This window comes from Neophocaena asiaeorientalis, unplaced genomic scaffold (genome assembly GCF_003031525.2).
Source record: "Neophocaena asiaeorientalis asiaeorientalis breed wild unplaced genomic scaffold, Neophocaena_asiaeorientalis_V1.1 scaffold547, whole genome shotgun sequence".
Classification (NCBI taxonomy): domain Eukaryota; kingdom Metazoa; phylum Chordata; class Mammalia; order Artiodactyla; family Phocoenidae; genus Neophocaena; species Neophocaena asiaeorientalis.
The window spans coordinates 4,038-20,670 of record NW_020185330.1 but is presented as its reverse complement, the minus strand read 5'-3'; the positions used below and the strand labels follow the sequence as shown (position 1 = coordinate 20,670).

At 46.6% G+C, this 16,633-nt stretch overlaps 1 long non-coding RNA gene across 1 annotated transcript; it reads left to right on the top strand.

The window, feature by feature from the left end:
* The first annotated feature begins 4,472 nt into the window (after positions 1-4,472).
* LOC112392860 (uncharacterized) lies at positions 4,473-16,631 on the top strand. The gene is made up of 3 exons (XR_003001776.1): positions 4,473-4,852; positions 16,313-16,384; positions 16,506-16,631. It is a non-coding gene; the product is annotated as an uncharacterized LOC112392860 (long non-coding RNA).
* Positions 16,632-16,633: the final 2 nt, after the last annotated feature.

Below are 16,633 nucleotides of genomic sequence, written 5' to 3'. Positions count from 1 at the left end.
CATCTCCACTCCATCATCAACAAAGTGGGCTGTTCTCTAAAAGCGTGAACTGCAGCTTTGATTCTCTACCAAATAAATGTTAAATAATCAGCCATCCACTAAAAGGTGGTAAATGCTAGCTTTCCCAGAACAACCGTATCTGGGAGGTAAGGCCCATGATGGTGAAAAGTGCAGCCAGTCAGGACATTCTGACTGGTGTTCAGATCCAACACAGAAAGGGGGCTCCGGCCTGCACCGCTGGGCCAGGAGAGGGCCGCTCTCTGCTTCCTGCCTTTGGCCACAGCAGGAAGAGAGGAAAGGAGATTGGTGTTTGTCTTCACCACTCAGACATTTTTGGATATCTTGTAATCAGCAAAAATTTAACTAAGCAAAACAAAGGAATTGAAAGAAGAAAGGTAAACAAAACTGCCAATACCTTCCCACACCAACAAGACAAAACAAGACACGCAGTCTTTTGGGTCCAAGGTCTCCAACCAATACCTGGCTTCAACGCAAACAAGACTGTCAGTACATTGCTGGTCGACTGAGGTAGTCTAAGATTACTGCTCAAGCCAAGGATTCATGAAGGAAGAAAATGAAAAACCTGTGCTGACCTACACATTTCACATTTAAAGGATATAAGAACTAGGCACAGGCAATGATGCCAAGTTATGGTTTCAATGTACCATGCATCTCTAGCATTATGGAGAGGCGCTCTTTACACGCCAGACGCTTCACACTCAGGGAGGTGGCCTTCCGATCCTTCTCCATCTACACAGATAGCCCTTGACCTAACAGAATGCCTTCCAAGACTACGACACCGATTATTATTGTCACTGTTATTATTTTTTAAAATCCGTCCTGCTGTTAGTAAAATGTCAAGGCAGATAAGAGATTGGCACAGGAACCTGAACCAGCTTTCTGGAATCTCTAGTTCAGAAGCCCTAAAGGGATATAGGTTCCTGAAAAGTCAAACGTGCGAGTCTCGCCGGCGCGGGTAGGGATTGGGGCTGAGGGTACAGCCGTCCAAGAGCTCTGGGGGCCTCCGAAGCCCCGGGAGTCAGCGCTCGGCCACCAGCCCTGTGTCACTGCCCGGCGGTACCCACCCTGCAGCATTCCGGGCGGTCGGAGCCGGCGGGGCGCTGCCGGGGCGCACAGGGCGCGGCGTGCACTCACCTCAGGCTCCACGCGACCATGTGCCACCAGGCGGGCACGCAGCCCTGCTTGTCTGTCTCCATCCCGCGTCACGTCTGGATCCGCCGCCGCCGCCGCGGGAGCTGCCGCCGGTAGCTCAGAGCCGCGCCCCGGTCGCTCTCCTCCCCCGCGGGTGTGGCGACCCGGGGGCCCTGCGGCGGGTGGAGCGGGGCGTCTGACCCAGCGCGCGACTGGGCGCGGCCCGGGGGCGCCCCCGACGCCACACGCACTGATGTGTGATGGAAATAAGTGCCCTACTCTTTTAGCTGGCTACGCGCAAACTTATTTTCTGTTTTATTCTATACATATCTCTGTGTGTGTGTGTGTGTGTGTGTGTGTGCGCGCGCGCGCGGGTGCGCGCCCTGCGTGGAGTAAAATACATTTCTTACTGTGATAGTAATAAAACAAAAGTCTGAGAGTCGCAGCTTTAGAAGATCCTCCTGAAGGACATATGCTTTCCTCCACTTTAACCCTTCTTTTTTCTTTCTCCCTTTTGTTTTTCCCTTTTTCCCTGAACCTTCCCTTCCCAACCCCCATCTTCTCCCTCTCTCTCCCTCTCTCCTCTCTCTTTCCCTCCCTCTCTCTTTCTCTCTCACACACACACAAACCTGTCATCATTACTGTAGTAAGAATTTCTTTAGCTCCCTTCCATTGATTACTACTTTATCTGTCCACAGGGTTATGAACTACGCAATTACTCCATGTGTACAAATGCACCACCCTTTTGGTGTTTTGTTTACCTAGCAGCAGGTAGCAGAAACCTCCACCTCCACTCCCCCTCGTATCAGGAGTTCAGGCTTCGAAAGGTTTGGCAGCGATGCGCTTACATCGTGCACTGTCTTCTGGAGCAGAAACCGTCCTTCACCAGAGCTGTTCCCGGGAAGCCACGGGGCAAAGTGTGAGGGCAAAGGGGGACAAAGGGAATGAGGTTCCATTCGGAACCAATTTGATGCCAGCACCAAGACTGCATCTGGGAGGCAAGGTACAACCTCCCCAGAGGGAAAAAGTGGTCTCTCATGTGTCTGAGCTGTTGGGCCTTTGCCAGCTAAGCAGAAGGCCTAGCAAGGACTGCCAACCCACAGAAAGTGCATAGGGACGCATCAGCTTGGGGCAACTGGCCAGTCTAGAGGAAAGCACCAACACCTTTCAAGAAAGGGCAGTTCCCTTCGAGAACTAGGCCATTTCAGATAACTGGTCAGACAAGGGGGAATTTTGTTCACCTCTTCTTGTCGTTTCTCTAGGAATGTCAACTTTTGGATGCACATCAAGATAGAAGAGGAATCAGATGAGGAAGGACCAGAGGAATCTGAGCCTGCCTGATGAGCCAGCTGCAGCTGGGTCACACCCTGCATGATGAGAAACCTTACGCCACCGTCAGATTCCACCCCCGGAGTCATCCGTGAAATGGGTCTGGAATCTCACAGAACTTATTCAGGGGAGCTCCGGAGGATACCCTGGGCCATGCCCTGTGGAGGTGGAGGGATCAGAGATGGCAAGAACAGGGGGAGGAGAGAGCAGCAGCTGCGTTTGGTCCCAGCTTCTATTTCCATCTGTTTATTCAGGTTGAGAGGTCAGAGGCCCACATGCTGGTTGAGCTAACAAAGTTGTAAGTCCCAAGTCTAAGGAAATGGTTGAAATGCTCAGCAAAATCTCTGAAGTTAGAAATAACTATGGCCCATTTTTTTTTTAAAGACTGTATAAATTAAAACTCTAGGAGAAATCTTTCCCCAGCATTAATAGCCCCTTTTCAAACGGCACATCCTGGAAATCAGAGAGCAGAGTCTCTGAAATGATTTGGCAAAACCTGAAAAACAAGTGATTCATTTATTTTTTAAGCACCTATTTCCTGAGTACATTTTGGGTGCCAGGTACCACATTTGGCTCTATAGGGATACAAAGCAGGATCCTGCGTGGTAGAGAGACTTACCTAAAGATAAATGATAACACAAAATAGGGATGGAAGAGTGCCCTTGGGACAGAAATCAAGTAAGATGGGGGGGGGCAAGGCTGCCAGGGCCTAGATGTGGAGAAACGGGGTGACTACAAAGGGACATTTTAGGGTGATGGAAATAGTCTATATCTCAAGTTTGTCGGTGATTACATGACTGTACGCGTTCACCAAAATTCACTGAATTGGAAACTTTCCAAAGGTGAATTTGACGAAACATAAATTATACCTTAACAAAGCTGAGTTTTAGAAAAGTGACCTGGGGGGGAGGGGTGGGGTCAAGATGGCGGGCTAGGAGGAGCAGAATTCGCGTCTCCTCACAACTAGGGCACCTACCAGGCACCGGTGGGGGACCACGGACACCGAAGGGGACGGGAGGAACCCTCAGCGACCGGGTAGGACCTGGGGCATGGGGGGACTGAAGGGGGAGGAGAAGTGGGACTGGTGCCCCTGAGGGGCGGCTGGGGGAGGGGAAGGGATCCCACGCCCGAAGAGGGAAAGTGGGGGACCATTGAGAGGGCAGAGGATCAAAAGGGAGCGTGGCCAGGTTTCCCCTGCCCACTTGGGCCCCTGGGAGCCTGCTGAGATCCCGGGCCTGATCCCCTGCCCACCGAGGACCCTTACAGCCACTCGGGTCCTGAGGGAGTGGGAGGGAGGGAGGGAGGGAGGGAAAGGGGGAGCAAAAGTAAAGGCCAGGGCTTCCCTGGTGGCGCAGTGGTTGAGAGTCCGCCTGCAGATGCAGGGGACACGGGTTCGTGCCCCGGTCCGGGAAGATCCCACATGCCGCGGAGGGGCTGGGCCCGTGAGCCATGGCCGCTGAGCCTGCGCGTCCGGAGCCTGTGCTCCGCAACGGGAGAGGCCACAACAGTGGGAGGCCCACGTACCGCAAAAAAAAAAAAAAAAAAGTAAAAGCCAGACCAAGGGGACCAGCACCCCTGAGGGGCGGCTGGGGGAGGGAGGAGTTCCTACACCCAGCGTGACCCACCCACGGTTAGGGGTCCAGCAGGACAGAGGAGGCCCTTGGCCTCCTGTTACCGTATGCTAACACGTATGTATGGAATTTTAAAAACTGGTACTGATGAACCTACTGGCAGGGCAGGAATAAAGACGCAGACGTAGTGAACAGGCTTGAGGGCACGGGGTGGGGGGGGCAAGGGGAAGCTGGGATGAAGTGAGAGAGTGGCATGGACTTATATATACTAACAAATGTAAAACAGATAGCTAGTGGGAAGCTGCTGCATAGCACAGGGAGATCAGCTCAGTGCTTTGTGATGACCTAGAGGGGTGGGGTAGGGAGGGTGGGAGGGAGACGCAAGAGGGAGGGGATATGGGGATATATGTATGCGAATAGCTGATTCACTTTGTTATACAGCAGAAGCTAACACACCATTGTAAAGCATTTATACTCCAATAAAGATGTGAAGAAAAAAATAGAAAAGTGACCTAAAAAATGTACAGATAAACTGCATAAACAAACATGTCCTTTCTGATGTCATAGAAATGGAAAGACAAAGCTGTGGGTACAAATCCGTCAGAAACCAGTAGTTGAATGTTATTTGTGCTTCTAGCAGAAAAAGAGATCTCATTAGAGATAGATTAATTTTACCACCTCAAATTATTCTAGAGAAAACGAACTGGGGACAAGAACAACTGTCTCTCAGCTGCCATACAGCTGTGGAGGTAAACCACTGGTGTTAAAGCATTTGAGGGACGAAGAACTAGCAACAACAGGTAACTGATTTTCCATTATTTGGAGAATGTTTTTTCTTGAAAAGAGAGTACTTATCCACCTTGAATTTTCTTCTTTTTTTATTGAGATATAATTGATATATAATATATTATTTTCAGATGTACATGATTCAATATTTTTATATATTTTGAAATGATCACCATATTAAATCTCATTAATATCCATCACCACACATAGTTACAATTATTTTTCCTGTGATAACTCTTAAGATCTACTCTCTTAGCAATTTTAAAATATAAAATACAGTGTAATTAACTATAGTCAAGCTGTACCTTACATCTCCAGGATTTATTTATTTTATAACTGGAAGTTTGTTTTGTATCTTTTGACCCCTTCACGCATTCATCCATCCCCATCCCCACCTCTGGCAGAAACAACCAATCTGTTCTCTGTATCTATGAGTTTAGGTTTTGTTTGTTTGTTTTTAGATTCCACATATAAGTGAAATCTTTATCTTTTGTCTTTCTCTGACGTTTCACTTAGCATAATGCTCTCAATGTCCATCCACATTGTCACAAAAGGCAAGATTTTCTTCGTTTTATGGCTCAGTAATATTCCACTGTGTATATATACATATGTGTGTATCACATTTTCTTTATCCATTCATCCACTGATGGTCACAGCTTCTTTCCATGTCTTGGCTACTGTAAAGCTACAGTGAACATTGGGGTGCATATATCTTTTTGAGTTAGTATTTTTGTTTCCTTCAGATAAATACCCAGAAGTGGAATTGCTGGATCATATGGTAGTTCTGTTTTTAATTTTTGAGGAACCTCCATACTGTTTCTCATAGTGGCTGCACCAATTTACATTCCTAACATCAGTGCACAAGGGTTCCCTTTTTTCCACATTTTTGCTACCACTTTATTTGTTGCCTTTTTGATAACAGCCATTCTAACAGCTATGAGGTGACATCTCATTGTGGCTTTGATTTGCATTTTCCTGATGATTAGTGACGTTGAGCACCTTTTCATGCACTGCTGGCCATCTGTGTGTCTTCTTTGGAAAAATGTCAGTTCAGATCCTCTGTCCATAGCTTTATTGAGATATAATTCACATATCATAAAATTCACCCTTTGAAAGTACAGTTCAGTGGTTTTACTATATTCACAGAGTTGTGTATTTATCACCACTATTTAATTTTAGAACACTCTAATTCACCCCAAAAGGAAACCCCATACCCCTTGCTGGGTCATACGTTAATTTTATGTTTAATTTTTTACGGAACTACTAAACTGTTTTCCAAAGTGGCTACATTGTACAATCCCACTAGCATGAGCCCTACATAAACTACTACCTTGCGTTTTCCCATTCTTGTCCTTTTCACCCTTTCTCAACTTTCCATACACAGATGTGGGATATTGAAAACAAAACAAAACAAAAACACAAAAAAACAGATGCTGTTGAGATTGAAACGCAACATTAAAGGGAAGTTTGAGGATAGTTCCAGAAGACAGGGAGTGAGTCAGATAACTTATTCAGATCATTTATTTTTCTATGTTGTTTAGGTTTTGTACTGTCTTAGCCTATATCAGATCTAATTTATAGTTACATATATAACTATATATAGTTATATAGTTAGATTATAGTTACAAGCATGGATGTTGGGTTGTTCTCATGGTCTTGGATTTGAGCATGTTGATACAGGCTTCCTTTTAGCAAAGGAGGTGATTTCTTTGAGAAGAGACAGTGATTAGAGTTGGACTAGAAGTGCCTGAGTGCCTTCTTTCTTCCAAAGAACCCTGCTTTCCAAGACATAGCCCAGAGGCTCTCTTGTTCCTTGACAAGAGATGGAAGTTGGTTTTCCCATGTATCTGTGGAAGGAGTGAGCCAGGATTAAAAGCCAGGGGTGAAAACTCCCTCCTACATCTCTGGATGCTCCTTTTCAAATTCCTCCTGCCAGTCCTTAAAAGTTAGTTGTCCTGCAGGCTTCCTTCATAGCCCTGCTTCTCTTGTGTTATATCAGTGTGTCCATAATCATGTTCAATTATTTGGGGAGCTCTAGGCTACACACAGTAAAATAAGTTCCTTTGTCCAGGATCTCACGTCTCAAAATCGTTACTTGGCTAATGTTCTTTGAGAATCTCTAAGAAGGAGGTGTAGAATGCAGCTTGTCACTAAATTCACCTCGTCCCCACCCTCCTCCAAACCTCTTCCTCTTGCAGGATTCTCTCTCTTGAAGAACAGTATCATCACACACCCAGTTTCCCAAACCACAAACTTGGGACTCACCGTTGATTCTTCTGCTTCCCGTAGGCCCAAAATTCCCTATGGATGATTTCTTGCTGTGATATCTGTTTATTTAACAAATATTTACAGAGCACATTTTATAAAGTATCTGGCTTGGGAAGCTTACACTCTAATTGTAAGGACAGGACAGGATCTACACAGATGAAAAGCTAAATACCAACATGAGATGTGTCACCAGATAATAAATAAATGTGTATTACAGATAATGTAATGCTGCAGGCTCAGGGAGAAACATCTTTTTAGGCTGAAGAGGTCAAACAACGAGTTCAGGGAAGTACTGTTCTGTTGCTTAGAAACAGCTTTGGAGATGGGAGATTATTTTATTAGCTTTTAAAAATACTACTCATTTATTTTATTTTTTAAAGTATATATTTTATTTTATTTTATTTTATTTATTTGGTTGCGCCAGGTCTTAGTTGCGGCAGGCGGGCTCCATAGTGGCAGCTCGCCAGCTCCTTGGTTGTAGCATGTGAACTCTTAGTGGCGGCACACATATGGGATCTAGTTCCCTGACCAGGGATAGAGCCCTGGGCCCCCTGCATTGCAAGCATGGAGTCTTAACCACTGCACCACCAGTGAAGTCCCAGGAGATCATTTTAAATGGCTATCCAAAAGGACCCATAGAATGTTCAAACTGGAAGATATAAAGCAGCCATTTGCCAATACTCTCATTTTACGTAGAGGAAATGAGACTCAGTGACACCAAATGATAGATGTTAGGCTGCATTCGTTCAGTATTTATTGAGCACCCACTGCATGCAAAGGCACAGAATGTACTACACTTACTCAAAACAGCAGGCAAGGTGAGGCTAATTCTCCAAGGGCACCTGGATCTTGTAGGAAACTAAACCTGTGTCAAAGTGTCCCAAGGGGCAGGGCTGTGATGGCAAAGTGGTGGGACCAATTGATAGTTGTAAACTGGGTTATTGGTCCTTCCACTAACCCTTCAAGATAAAAGAATTAAAATAGTTAATCATGGGTTAGTTATTTCTGCTTTGTGAGCAATCAGGGTGAAGGAATTTACCACCACCTACAGTGTCCTGCTGTCTCATTAGATATCCAGCTAGGAGATTCTGAAGCAATCTTTACTCTGTCCACTGGAGGGAAGGTGACAGCAGAGTTCTTGTGAAGTGGAAACACTGTGGTTGATTTCAGGACGATACAGACTGGGAGGTGCGGAGAGTCTCATCACCAAGGATTTTTTTTTTCTTCTACTTGCGTTATTTTTTAAATGATCCTCTAACAAATTCAGAGTAAGGGCGCTTCATGGTCCACGTTCCAGCCTTAGGGAAAACAGTGACATGGGGCTTTTACTCCAGAGGAATTCATACAGGAAAAGCTAAAAGCTCAGGGAAGAATATGTAAAAATATCTTCTTGAAAATGAAGGCACATGCATCGAGAAAGTGTTGACAGGAAAAAAGTCACAGCTGTCGAGAAATAAACAGGAACTGACTTTCCAGTTCCAGAAGACTAAATGTTTCCAATTCTGGGCTTTTTGGATGCCAGACATTAGTTTGACATCATCTATGCCTCAGTTTGTAGAATCTCCAAAGACAGAAAAAAGCCTCACTTCCTTAGTTCCCCTGTTCATGCCCTGAGTGTATGTGTGCTTTCAGCACAGCTTGAAATTAGCATATTTTTTCATCTTTGCCTTTAGTTTTTTAACAAGCAGGGAGAGATCCAAGGGGACCTGGACTTGCGTGCACCTTGGACTGCAAAGCCGTGTCGGGTAGCCTGAGGCGGGTCTGCATTATCCTCAACCGAGCTGGGCATGCGTGGAACAACCCGCCCCTAGAAAGGAGTTTTAAAATCCTATTATGTAGTGTGAAATGAGATCATAGATATGAAAGCTCTTCTTTGAAGTTAAAAAAATTTTCAGCCCACAAATGCACAGTATTGATATTATTTATTAATGAATGTATTTGATACTCTCTTCGTCCGGTTCCTAGCCATATTCAAATGCATTCATTTAAAAAGACAATCATCAGCCTTATGGCTTACAGACTAACATAGAAATTTACTTACTAATAAATACTAATATATACACAAATGTACTCCCTGAGGAGGCCACGCAGCCACTCTCTTCTACTTCACCGCCAACCAAAAGGAATTGAAAAGTGATGTCAGCAGGGGATTCCCTCCCTTCCTTATAGTGTGTGAGACAAAGGAATGTAAGAGGTTGTGGGTGGGGGGTACCGCTCAAAGAGGATAGGAACTCCCAAAGGAGCCCACCCCACCCCGCAGTCACAAACGACTTAGCAAACACCAGCTCATTAATCCAGATGTGACTGTGAGTAGTATTGTGAGGTGGCCTGAGAAACAAGTTTTAAGCAGAGAGTCTACAGTGTTTAACAGGCAACCCTACAGTCTTGCACTATAGGAATTAGGAATCCTTGCGTTTGACGTTACTTGTCCAGTTTGGAACAAAATATCATGCACGCAGGCTACATGTATCCCCAGCACCTAGCATAACACCTGGCACAAAGCAGGGGCTCCTAAGTAAATGAAGGAGTAATTGAATAATTGCAAAACTTGAATCTATCTGTACAGCAGCCAGTCCAGTGCCACACAATTCCAATCTTTCCATCGCATGTATTCTCGATAGGCCCCTCTGGCATCCTCTGATTCAAATCTATAAAACTGCATGATGATAGGAAGGAAGAATCCAGGACTGGAAGGTCTACTGTGGAAGCCGTCGCAGGGTCCACTGCCTTGTTCTCACCTTCCCCACCCGGAGCCAACTTCCCAGCTCAGTGTAGCCATCATGCCCTGCACTACCTTTGACCCCTCTGAGGATTCGACGGGTATTCCTTCTCTTGTGCGATCCCACTCCACGAGCATTCATCAAATGCCAACTGCATGTATTATACCCTGCTAGGTGCTATGGGAGTACTGCTAGGTAGTGCTAGGTACTGTGGGAGTACTGCTAGGTACTGCTAGGCACTGTGGGAGTACTGCTAGGTATTGCTAGGTACTGTGGGAGTACTGCTAGGTACTGCTAGGTACTGTGTGAGTACTGCTAGGTACTTCTAGGCACTGTCGGAGTACTGCTAGGTACTGTGGGAGTACTGCTAGGTACTGCTAGGTACTGTGTGAGTACTGCTAGGTACTTCTAGGCACTGTCGGAGTACTGCTAGGTACTGTGGGAGTACTGCTAGGTACTGCTAGGTACTGTGTGAGTACTGCTAGGTACTTCTAGGCACTGTCGGAGTACTGCTAGGTACTGTGGGAGTACTGCTAGGTACTGCTAGGTACTGTGTGAGTACTGCTAGGTACTTCTAGGCACTGTCGGAGTACTGCTAGGTACTGTGGGAGTACTGCTAGGTACTGCTAGGTACTGTGTGAGTACTGCTAGGTACTTCTAGGCACTGTCGGAGTACTGCTAGGTACTGTGGGAGTACTGCTAGGTACTGCTAGGCACTGTGGGAGAGAGCAGAAATATAAGATCAGGCCCCTGATCTCAAGAACTAGCATTATGGTTAGGGAGACTCTTCATTATTCTTCATTTATTCTACAGACATTTTGAGCATATGTGCTTAGTACCATTCTAAGTGCCTGGGATTCAGTGTTGACAAGACAGATATCTTCCTTGCTCCCATGATACTGACATTCTAGAGGGGGAAGACAAAAATACAATCATATAAACAAATAAATACATGACGAAAATTCAGACAAGTGCTACCAAAATGAGATCAGGTCATAGAGAAACTATTTTATCTGAGATCTTAGTGACAAGACTTGAGAGCAGACTTCCAACCAGAGGAAATAGTAAGTTCAAAGTCACCCAGGTGAGAACAGAGGCTTGAGTGTTCAAGACCCAGCCAGAAGCCCAGCGACAGTGGGAAGAGATAGGAGACAAAGTCGGGTAGGCAGGGGCCAGCACATGGAGGTTGTGTCCTTGGCTACTCAAAGTGTGGTCCATGGACCAGCAGCATCAGCATCACCTGGGAGTTTGTTTAAAATGACCCCCAATCTCAATTTCCTTTCTTTTGCAGCCAAAGGACTATCAACTTTTAGATGGCATATATCTGCCTGCGATAAAGACCACTTCTCCAAACCTCCCTTGCAGATAGTTGTGGCTATGTGACATAAAGGGGGTGATAGATGTGGCTTCTGGAAATGTCCCTAAAGGGCATGTTTTCTTCTTTCCTGCTCTCTGGATACAAATTTAAAGGCTACTTCTCCAGCAGCTATCTTGGACCATGAAATGTCTTTGAGGATGGAAGCTACCCAAGGCCAAACAGCAAGCAGAGAGCCCATGTCCCTGCCCTGAAAAGGCCTTACCAGCCCTGAACTGACTACTTGTCAAACTCCTGAATAGAAAAAAGAAAGAAACTTCCATTTTCCTTAAGCCACTGGTTTTTTGGAGTTTTCTGTTACTTCCAGCTGAACTCAATCCTAACTAATTCACACTCTTTATCATTATTTCTCTTATAGAACTGTACATTTCCCCCAGCCCTTAAGTAAAATCAATAATCCAAGAAGATATACTACATTTATCCTGTAGCTTCAAAAAACTCCCACTAAGCCCTGACCCACCCCTGCTCCTCTACGGTCACACATACAGCAATCGAAGCAGCACAGTCCCAGCTGGACAGTGGCAGGGAGGGTGGACACAGCAGAGGTCAGTGGCAAAGGCAAGGGCACAAGGCCAAAGGTCAGCTTGAGCTCCAGGTCCTCTGCTGCTTCCCTCCTGAGGACACTGAGGGAAGTGGACCCCTCCAGGCTGAGCTGCTAAGCCTCAAGTCTTGGTGGCATTGGCCTGCCTACTCTGAAACGTCTAAAATTGTTAAACAGTCAACAGATCTCTTGCTCTGTTGAAGTGACTTCAACCTAGACTGATAAAACACTTCTCACCAGGTCTCTATACATAGAAAGAGCCTAATATTTGAAAAATTGGAGGACTGACCAACTGATTCTCTTCAATGGAAGTTCAGTAGGCAGCTCCATCAACAGCCCCCAGAGCCACCTCTGTTAAAGGCACAATTAAAACAGTGTGCTTAAAGGCAAATGCAGTCTCAAGACATTCCCTCCGGCACTCACATTCAGTCAAAGATAGTTACCCGAGAGCTCCTTCTATATGGAAATTCTGGAGCCTCTGCTGCTGGGGTTCCCTGCTGCCTTTGCAAGACATTGCCTGGCACCTTGTCTCTTACAGTTAAATGTCTACAGATGCACCAAAACTGGATATCACAGGAGATACAGGATATATTTTGGCCAGAGCAACTTAAATGGCCCAGAAACATTGGACTTGTATCTCAGTTTGTATCCCACAGTTTCTGCCTTCCCCTCCAGGGAGCTAAAGCTGATCTAGACCTTAGTTCACAGGATCGGTGAGTGAAGGAATTACGAAACGATGAACATGCCACCAACAGCTCTTTTTTCAGTAACCCTGGCTGCCCATTCAGACCATGCCTTTCACAACTTTCCTTTGGGGGTAGACATGGTGTTGGGTCTAAGAGAATCTGCCCCAGTGTGTCCTAGGTGGGCACTGAATTTGACCAAACTTGTTTGATTGTTTTGAAGGAGGTAAAAGCTGAGCCCACTCCCTCAGAGCTATACCTGGATTAAACAGTGAACGATCAATAAGATTCATAGATATGCACTCAGGAACCACAGAAGGCTGCTTTAGTAGGTGACTTTGGGAAGTGACACCAAGGCTGCCATTGCAGTATAGGAAGATTCCGGGATGAGTATTGGAAGCAAGTGGCCATCTCCTCCATGCAGGTTGAGGAGGAGACTGTTGCTACCTTTCTGCAAAAGGTAGCAGCCTCTTAATCTATTCAGGATAGAAGCCATTTTCCAAATTCCACCCACGGCAACATGATATTCTTTATGGCCCTAGTTTCTATGAAGCAAGAAGCAACTCACATAAACTACATAAATGAACCAGAAGCAGGAAGAACTGGTGCTTAATACAGACCCACAGAGGCAGCCTAGTCCACATCAAAATGGGGATCCAATCTCTCCACTGAAGACAAAAGGTACCAGGTGGGCACAAGGAGGCTGCACTTTGATCTATGTTTGTCTGAGCCCTGTATCAGAAATTATCTCACATCGGAGACTCTTTATGCAAACTTTCCATCATCCTGAATACAGGATTTCTATTGAACGCTATAAAATAAATCTAATGCACATCAATAAATAAATAATTTGGTTTCTCTGGAAGGGGGCCTCCTTAGTAGGGCTTATATCGCTAATATAATCATAACCACTCCCTCTAAGGATAAAATTTATCCCTTCAGCAAAAGCACAATGAATTAAAAAACAGAGAGAGAGAGAGAGACTATATAATGATGTCTTCCAAAATGAAAGACTTGTTGGAAACTCAACTGGGTTATACAGCTCTCACTAACAAGCTAGAACATTGCTTTAATTCTGTACCGTCTATTGTCATGGGATCAAACCGACTGGTGGAGGGTTTCCACCATCTACTTGCAGAACAGAAAATTGTGTTGTGATGTTTAGATAAGACACGCGGGGGCAGCAGTGAGCTGATGAGGAGACATAGCAATGGTGACACTTTTGAACCACAAAATTTGACTCTAGACATTGAGATGCTGCCAAGCTCTATTTGAAATCATTTAAACCATACAGAAACACTTTTTTTTTAACCTTAAAATTAAATATTAGGGCTTCCCTGGTGGCGCAGTGGTTGAGAGTCCGCCTGCCGATGCAGGGGACACGGGTTCGTGCCCCGGTCCGGGAGGATCCCACATGCCGCGGAACGGCTAGGCCCGTGAGCCATGGCCGCTGAGCCTACGCGTCCGGAGCCTGTGTTCCGCAACGGGAGAGGCCGCAGCAATGAGAGGCCCGCGTACCGAAAACAAATAAAAATAAAAAATAAATATTAGAAGAATTTACTCTCCTGGCATACGTTTTCTGCTCCCCACGAGTGCTTAATATTTGTCCTTCCCAAATGTTTTTGCTTTTTCAATTGACAATGATCTTTTTCAATCCATTTGGGACTTTGATCATTTTAAAGCTGAGAAACTTCCTCCTGACCAGTCCAAGTTGAAGCGGGGGGGAGGGGTGGCGGAGTAAGATATCCCAACGTCGGGGGCACAGAAAGCAAGCCCTGGGTGGTGCGGAAGGTCACAAGGCCCGCCTGTGTAGAGAGCCCACTGTGGCCTGGCGCTGACGACGCAGAGCAAGTCGGTGGCAAGGGCTTTTCTTTTCTTTTTTTTTTGGTGCGCGGGCCTCTCACTGTTGTGGCCTCTCCCGTTGCGGAGCACAGGCTCCGGACGCGCAGGCTCAGCGGCCATGGCTCATGGGCCCAGCCGCTCTGCGGCATGTGGGATCTTCCCGGACCGGGGCACGAACCCGTGTCGCCTGCATCGGCAGGCAGACTCTCAACCACTGTGCCACCAGGGAAGCCCAAGGGCTCCTTTTTAAGTAGGGGGACGCGGCGGCACTTCCTCTTCTTCTCCAAGGACAGGTTCATTTCATCCCCGTCTACCTAAAACCAGAAGAACAAGGATCAGTACCGGGTTCGCTTTCACTGCTGGAAGGAGATTTTGTAAACAAAGGTACCCCAGCCAATCCACCATCACACCCCAAAACGGGGTGGCAGTGAGACAGGCTTATAAGCAAAGCCGGAGATTGCAGGGGTGTTTACTGAGGGCAGGCTGGTCCTCCCGAAGGCAGCGTTGGGGAATGGTGGGGGGGGCGGGGGGAGGAGAGTCTGGGCTCTTCCCCACGTGGCCCCAGAACAGCCTGGCCAGGAGCCGCCAGGACAGCCCCTCTCGCTGTGCCCGACAGGAGGCCTTTGGCAGGCTGTCAGGCCGGGTTTTATTTTTAGGCTCAGCCAGGGCTGCCCTCCTGCTCCGGGGCTTCCCCCTCGCACAGCTGTTGCTTCTGCTTTCCAAAGCCCAAGCCTACAGGTGTTGTGCTTCCCCTTGCCTTTGGCCATCACAAGTTGGAAGAGTGATGGTAGCTTTAAAGGGGAGGGGGGGGAAGAGGTTGCAGGGGGCTGAGATTCCTGCTCCCCAGCCCGGCCTTGCAGCAGTCAGCCCTCCATCCTCCCCTGAAGATCTCCAATCCAGGCATTTCTAAACCAAACCATGGGGACTTCCCTGGTGGTCCCGTGGTAAAGAACCCGCCTTGCAATGCAGGGGATGCCAGTCCGATCCCTGGTCAGGGAACTAAGATCCCACATGCCTGCCGGGCAACTAAGATTGCGGGCCACGATTACTGAGCCCACATGCACTGGAGCCTGCTCACCACAACTGGAGAAGAGAAAACCCGCAAGCCACAACTAGAGAGAAGCCCGTACCACAATGAAAGATTCCCACATACCGCAACTAAGACCCAACGCAGCCAAAAATGAATAAAATAATAATAATAAAATAAATAATAAATAAACCTTAAAAAGAAATAAACCAAACGATCTCAGGCCCAGGCAAGGCGGCCTCATTTTCTTGAGCATCCTGAGATGCCAGGCCCTTCTCACTACTCTGAGTAATGGGGCATTTCACCTGGTTCTCACCTGCTGAGAAGCCAACAGGAAGAGCAGAACCTGGACTCAAACTCCAGAGCCTGCTTCCCCTCTGCTCCCACACCACAAGCCTTCTCAGATAAAAAGGGTTCCTTGTATGTGTTCTATTTTCAATAGTTTCTTTCTTCCACTATTAGAAGCGGGGGGGAAAAAAGCATGTTTATTGCAGTATTTCCATCCAGTATCTCTCTGGGCAAATCTAGACCTATTTTACGATTCTGCTTTTTAGAGCATGGTTGCAGCCCTAGAGACATGTGACTGCTTGTGTCCCTGTGTGTATTTTAAAATCTGCACGGAAGCAGAGGTTACCTGTGGGGAGTAGGACTGGGGGATGAGGCTGTTATGCGTTCTTATTTTCTACCCTTCTGTATTGTCTAATCTTTTCCCAAGAAGTGAATTATTTTGTTATGCTCAAAAAGAAAAGAATGAGGACAGCTCTCACTACAGTCAAGGCCGTGCCTTGTTGGCCGTGCCCTCAGGCAGGACTCCACCCAGTAGGGTTTTTTCTTCTGTTCTTAAAAATATGCTTAAATTCTTGCTCCTCCTGTTGAAGTCCCCTTTGTTAAGAGTGTTAAACGGCTCTGGTGTCCCTAGACACCCATTTCCTGAGAGCAGGCTGAGGGCTTCCTTCCTCCACCCAGCATTCCGCACACCCCTCCCACCCATACACTACTTTTCCCCTTTCTTTTTCAGAAACTCGATGCTATCAGGCCCAAGAATTGGCCAGGAAAGGTCTCAACACAGACAGGATCACTCAGAGAAACAGTAAGATAAGTCTGTGTGTTGTACAATACTTTGAAAAGCAAATTGTCAGGAGAGAGGAAGAGAGCCAGCTCTTCTTTAACTCTTTGTCCTTTGATTTGTATTTGCTCTTTAATCCATTCAGCCTCCAAACGCTTGCTGAACAGCTGCCCTGTGCCTGGCTCTAGACAGTTCCTGGGTTAGAAGGGAAGGAGCCACAGTCCCTGCAGGGAGGACCACACATTCTCGAGCAGAACAAAGGCAAGAGGTGAG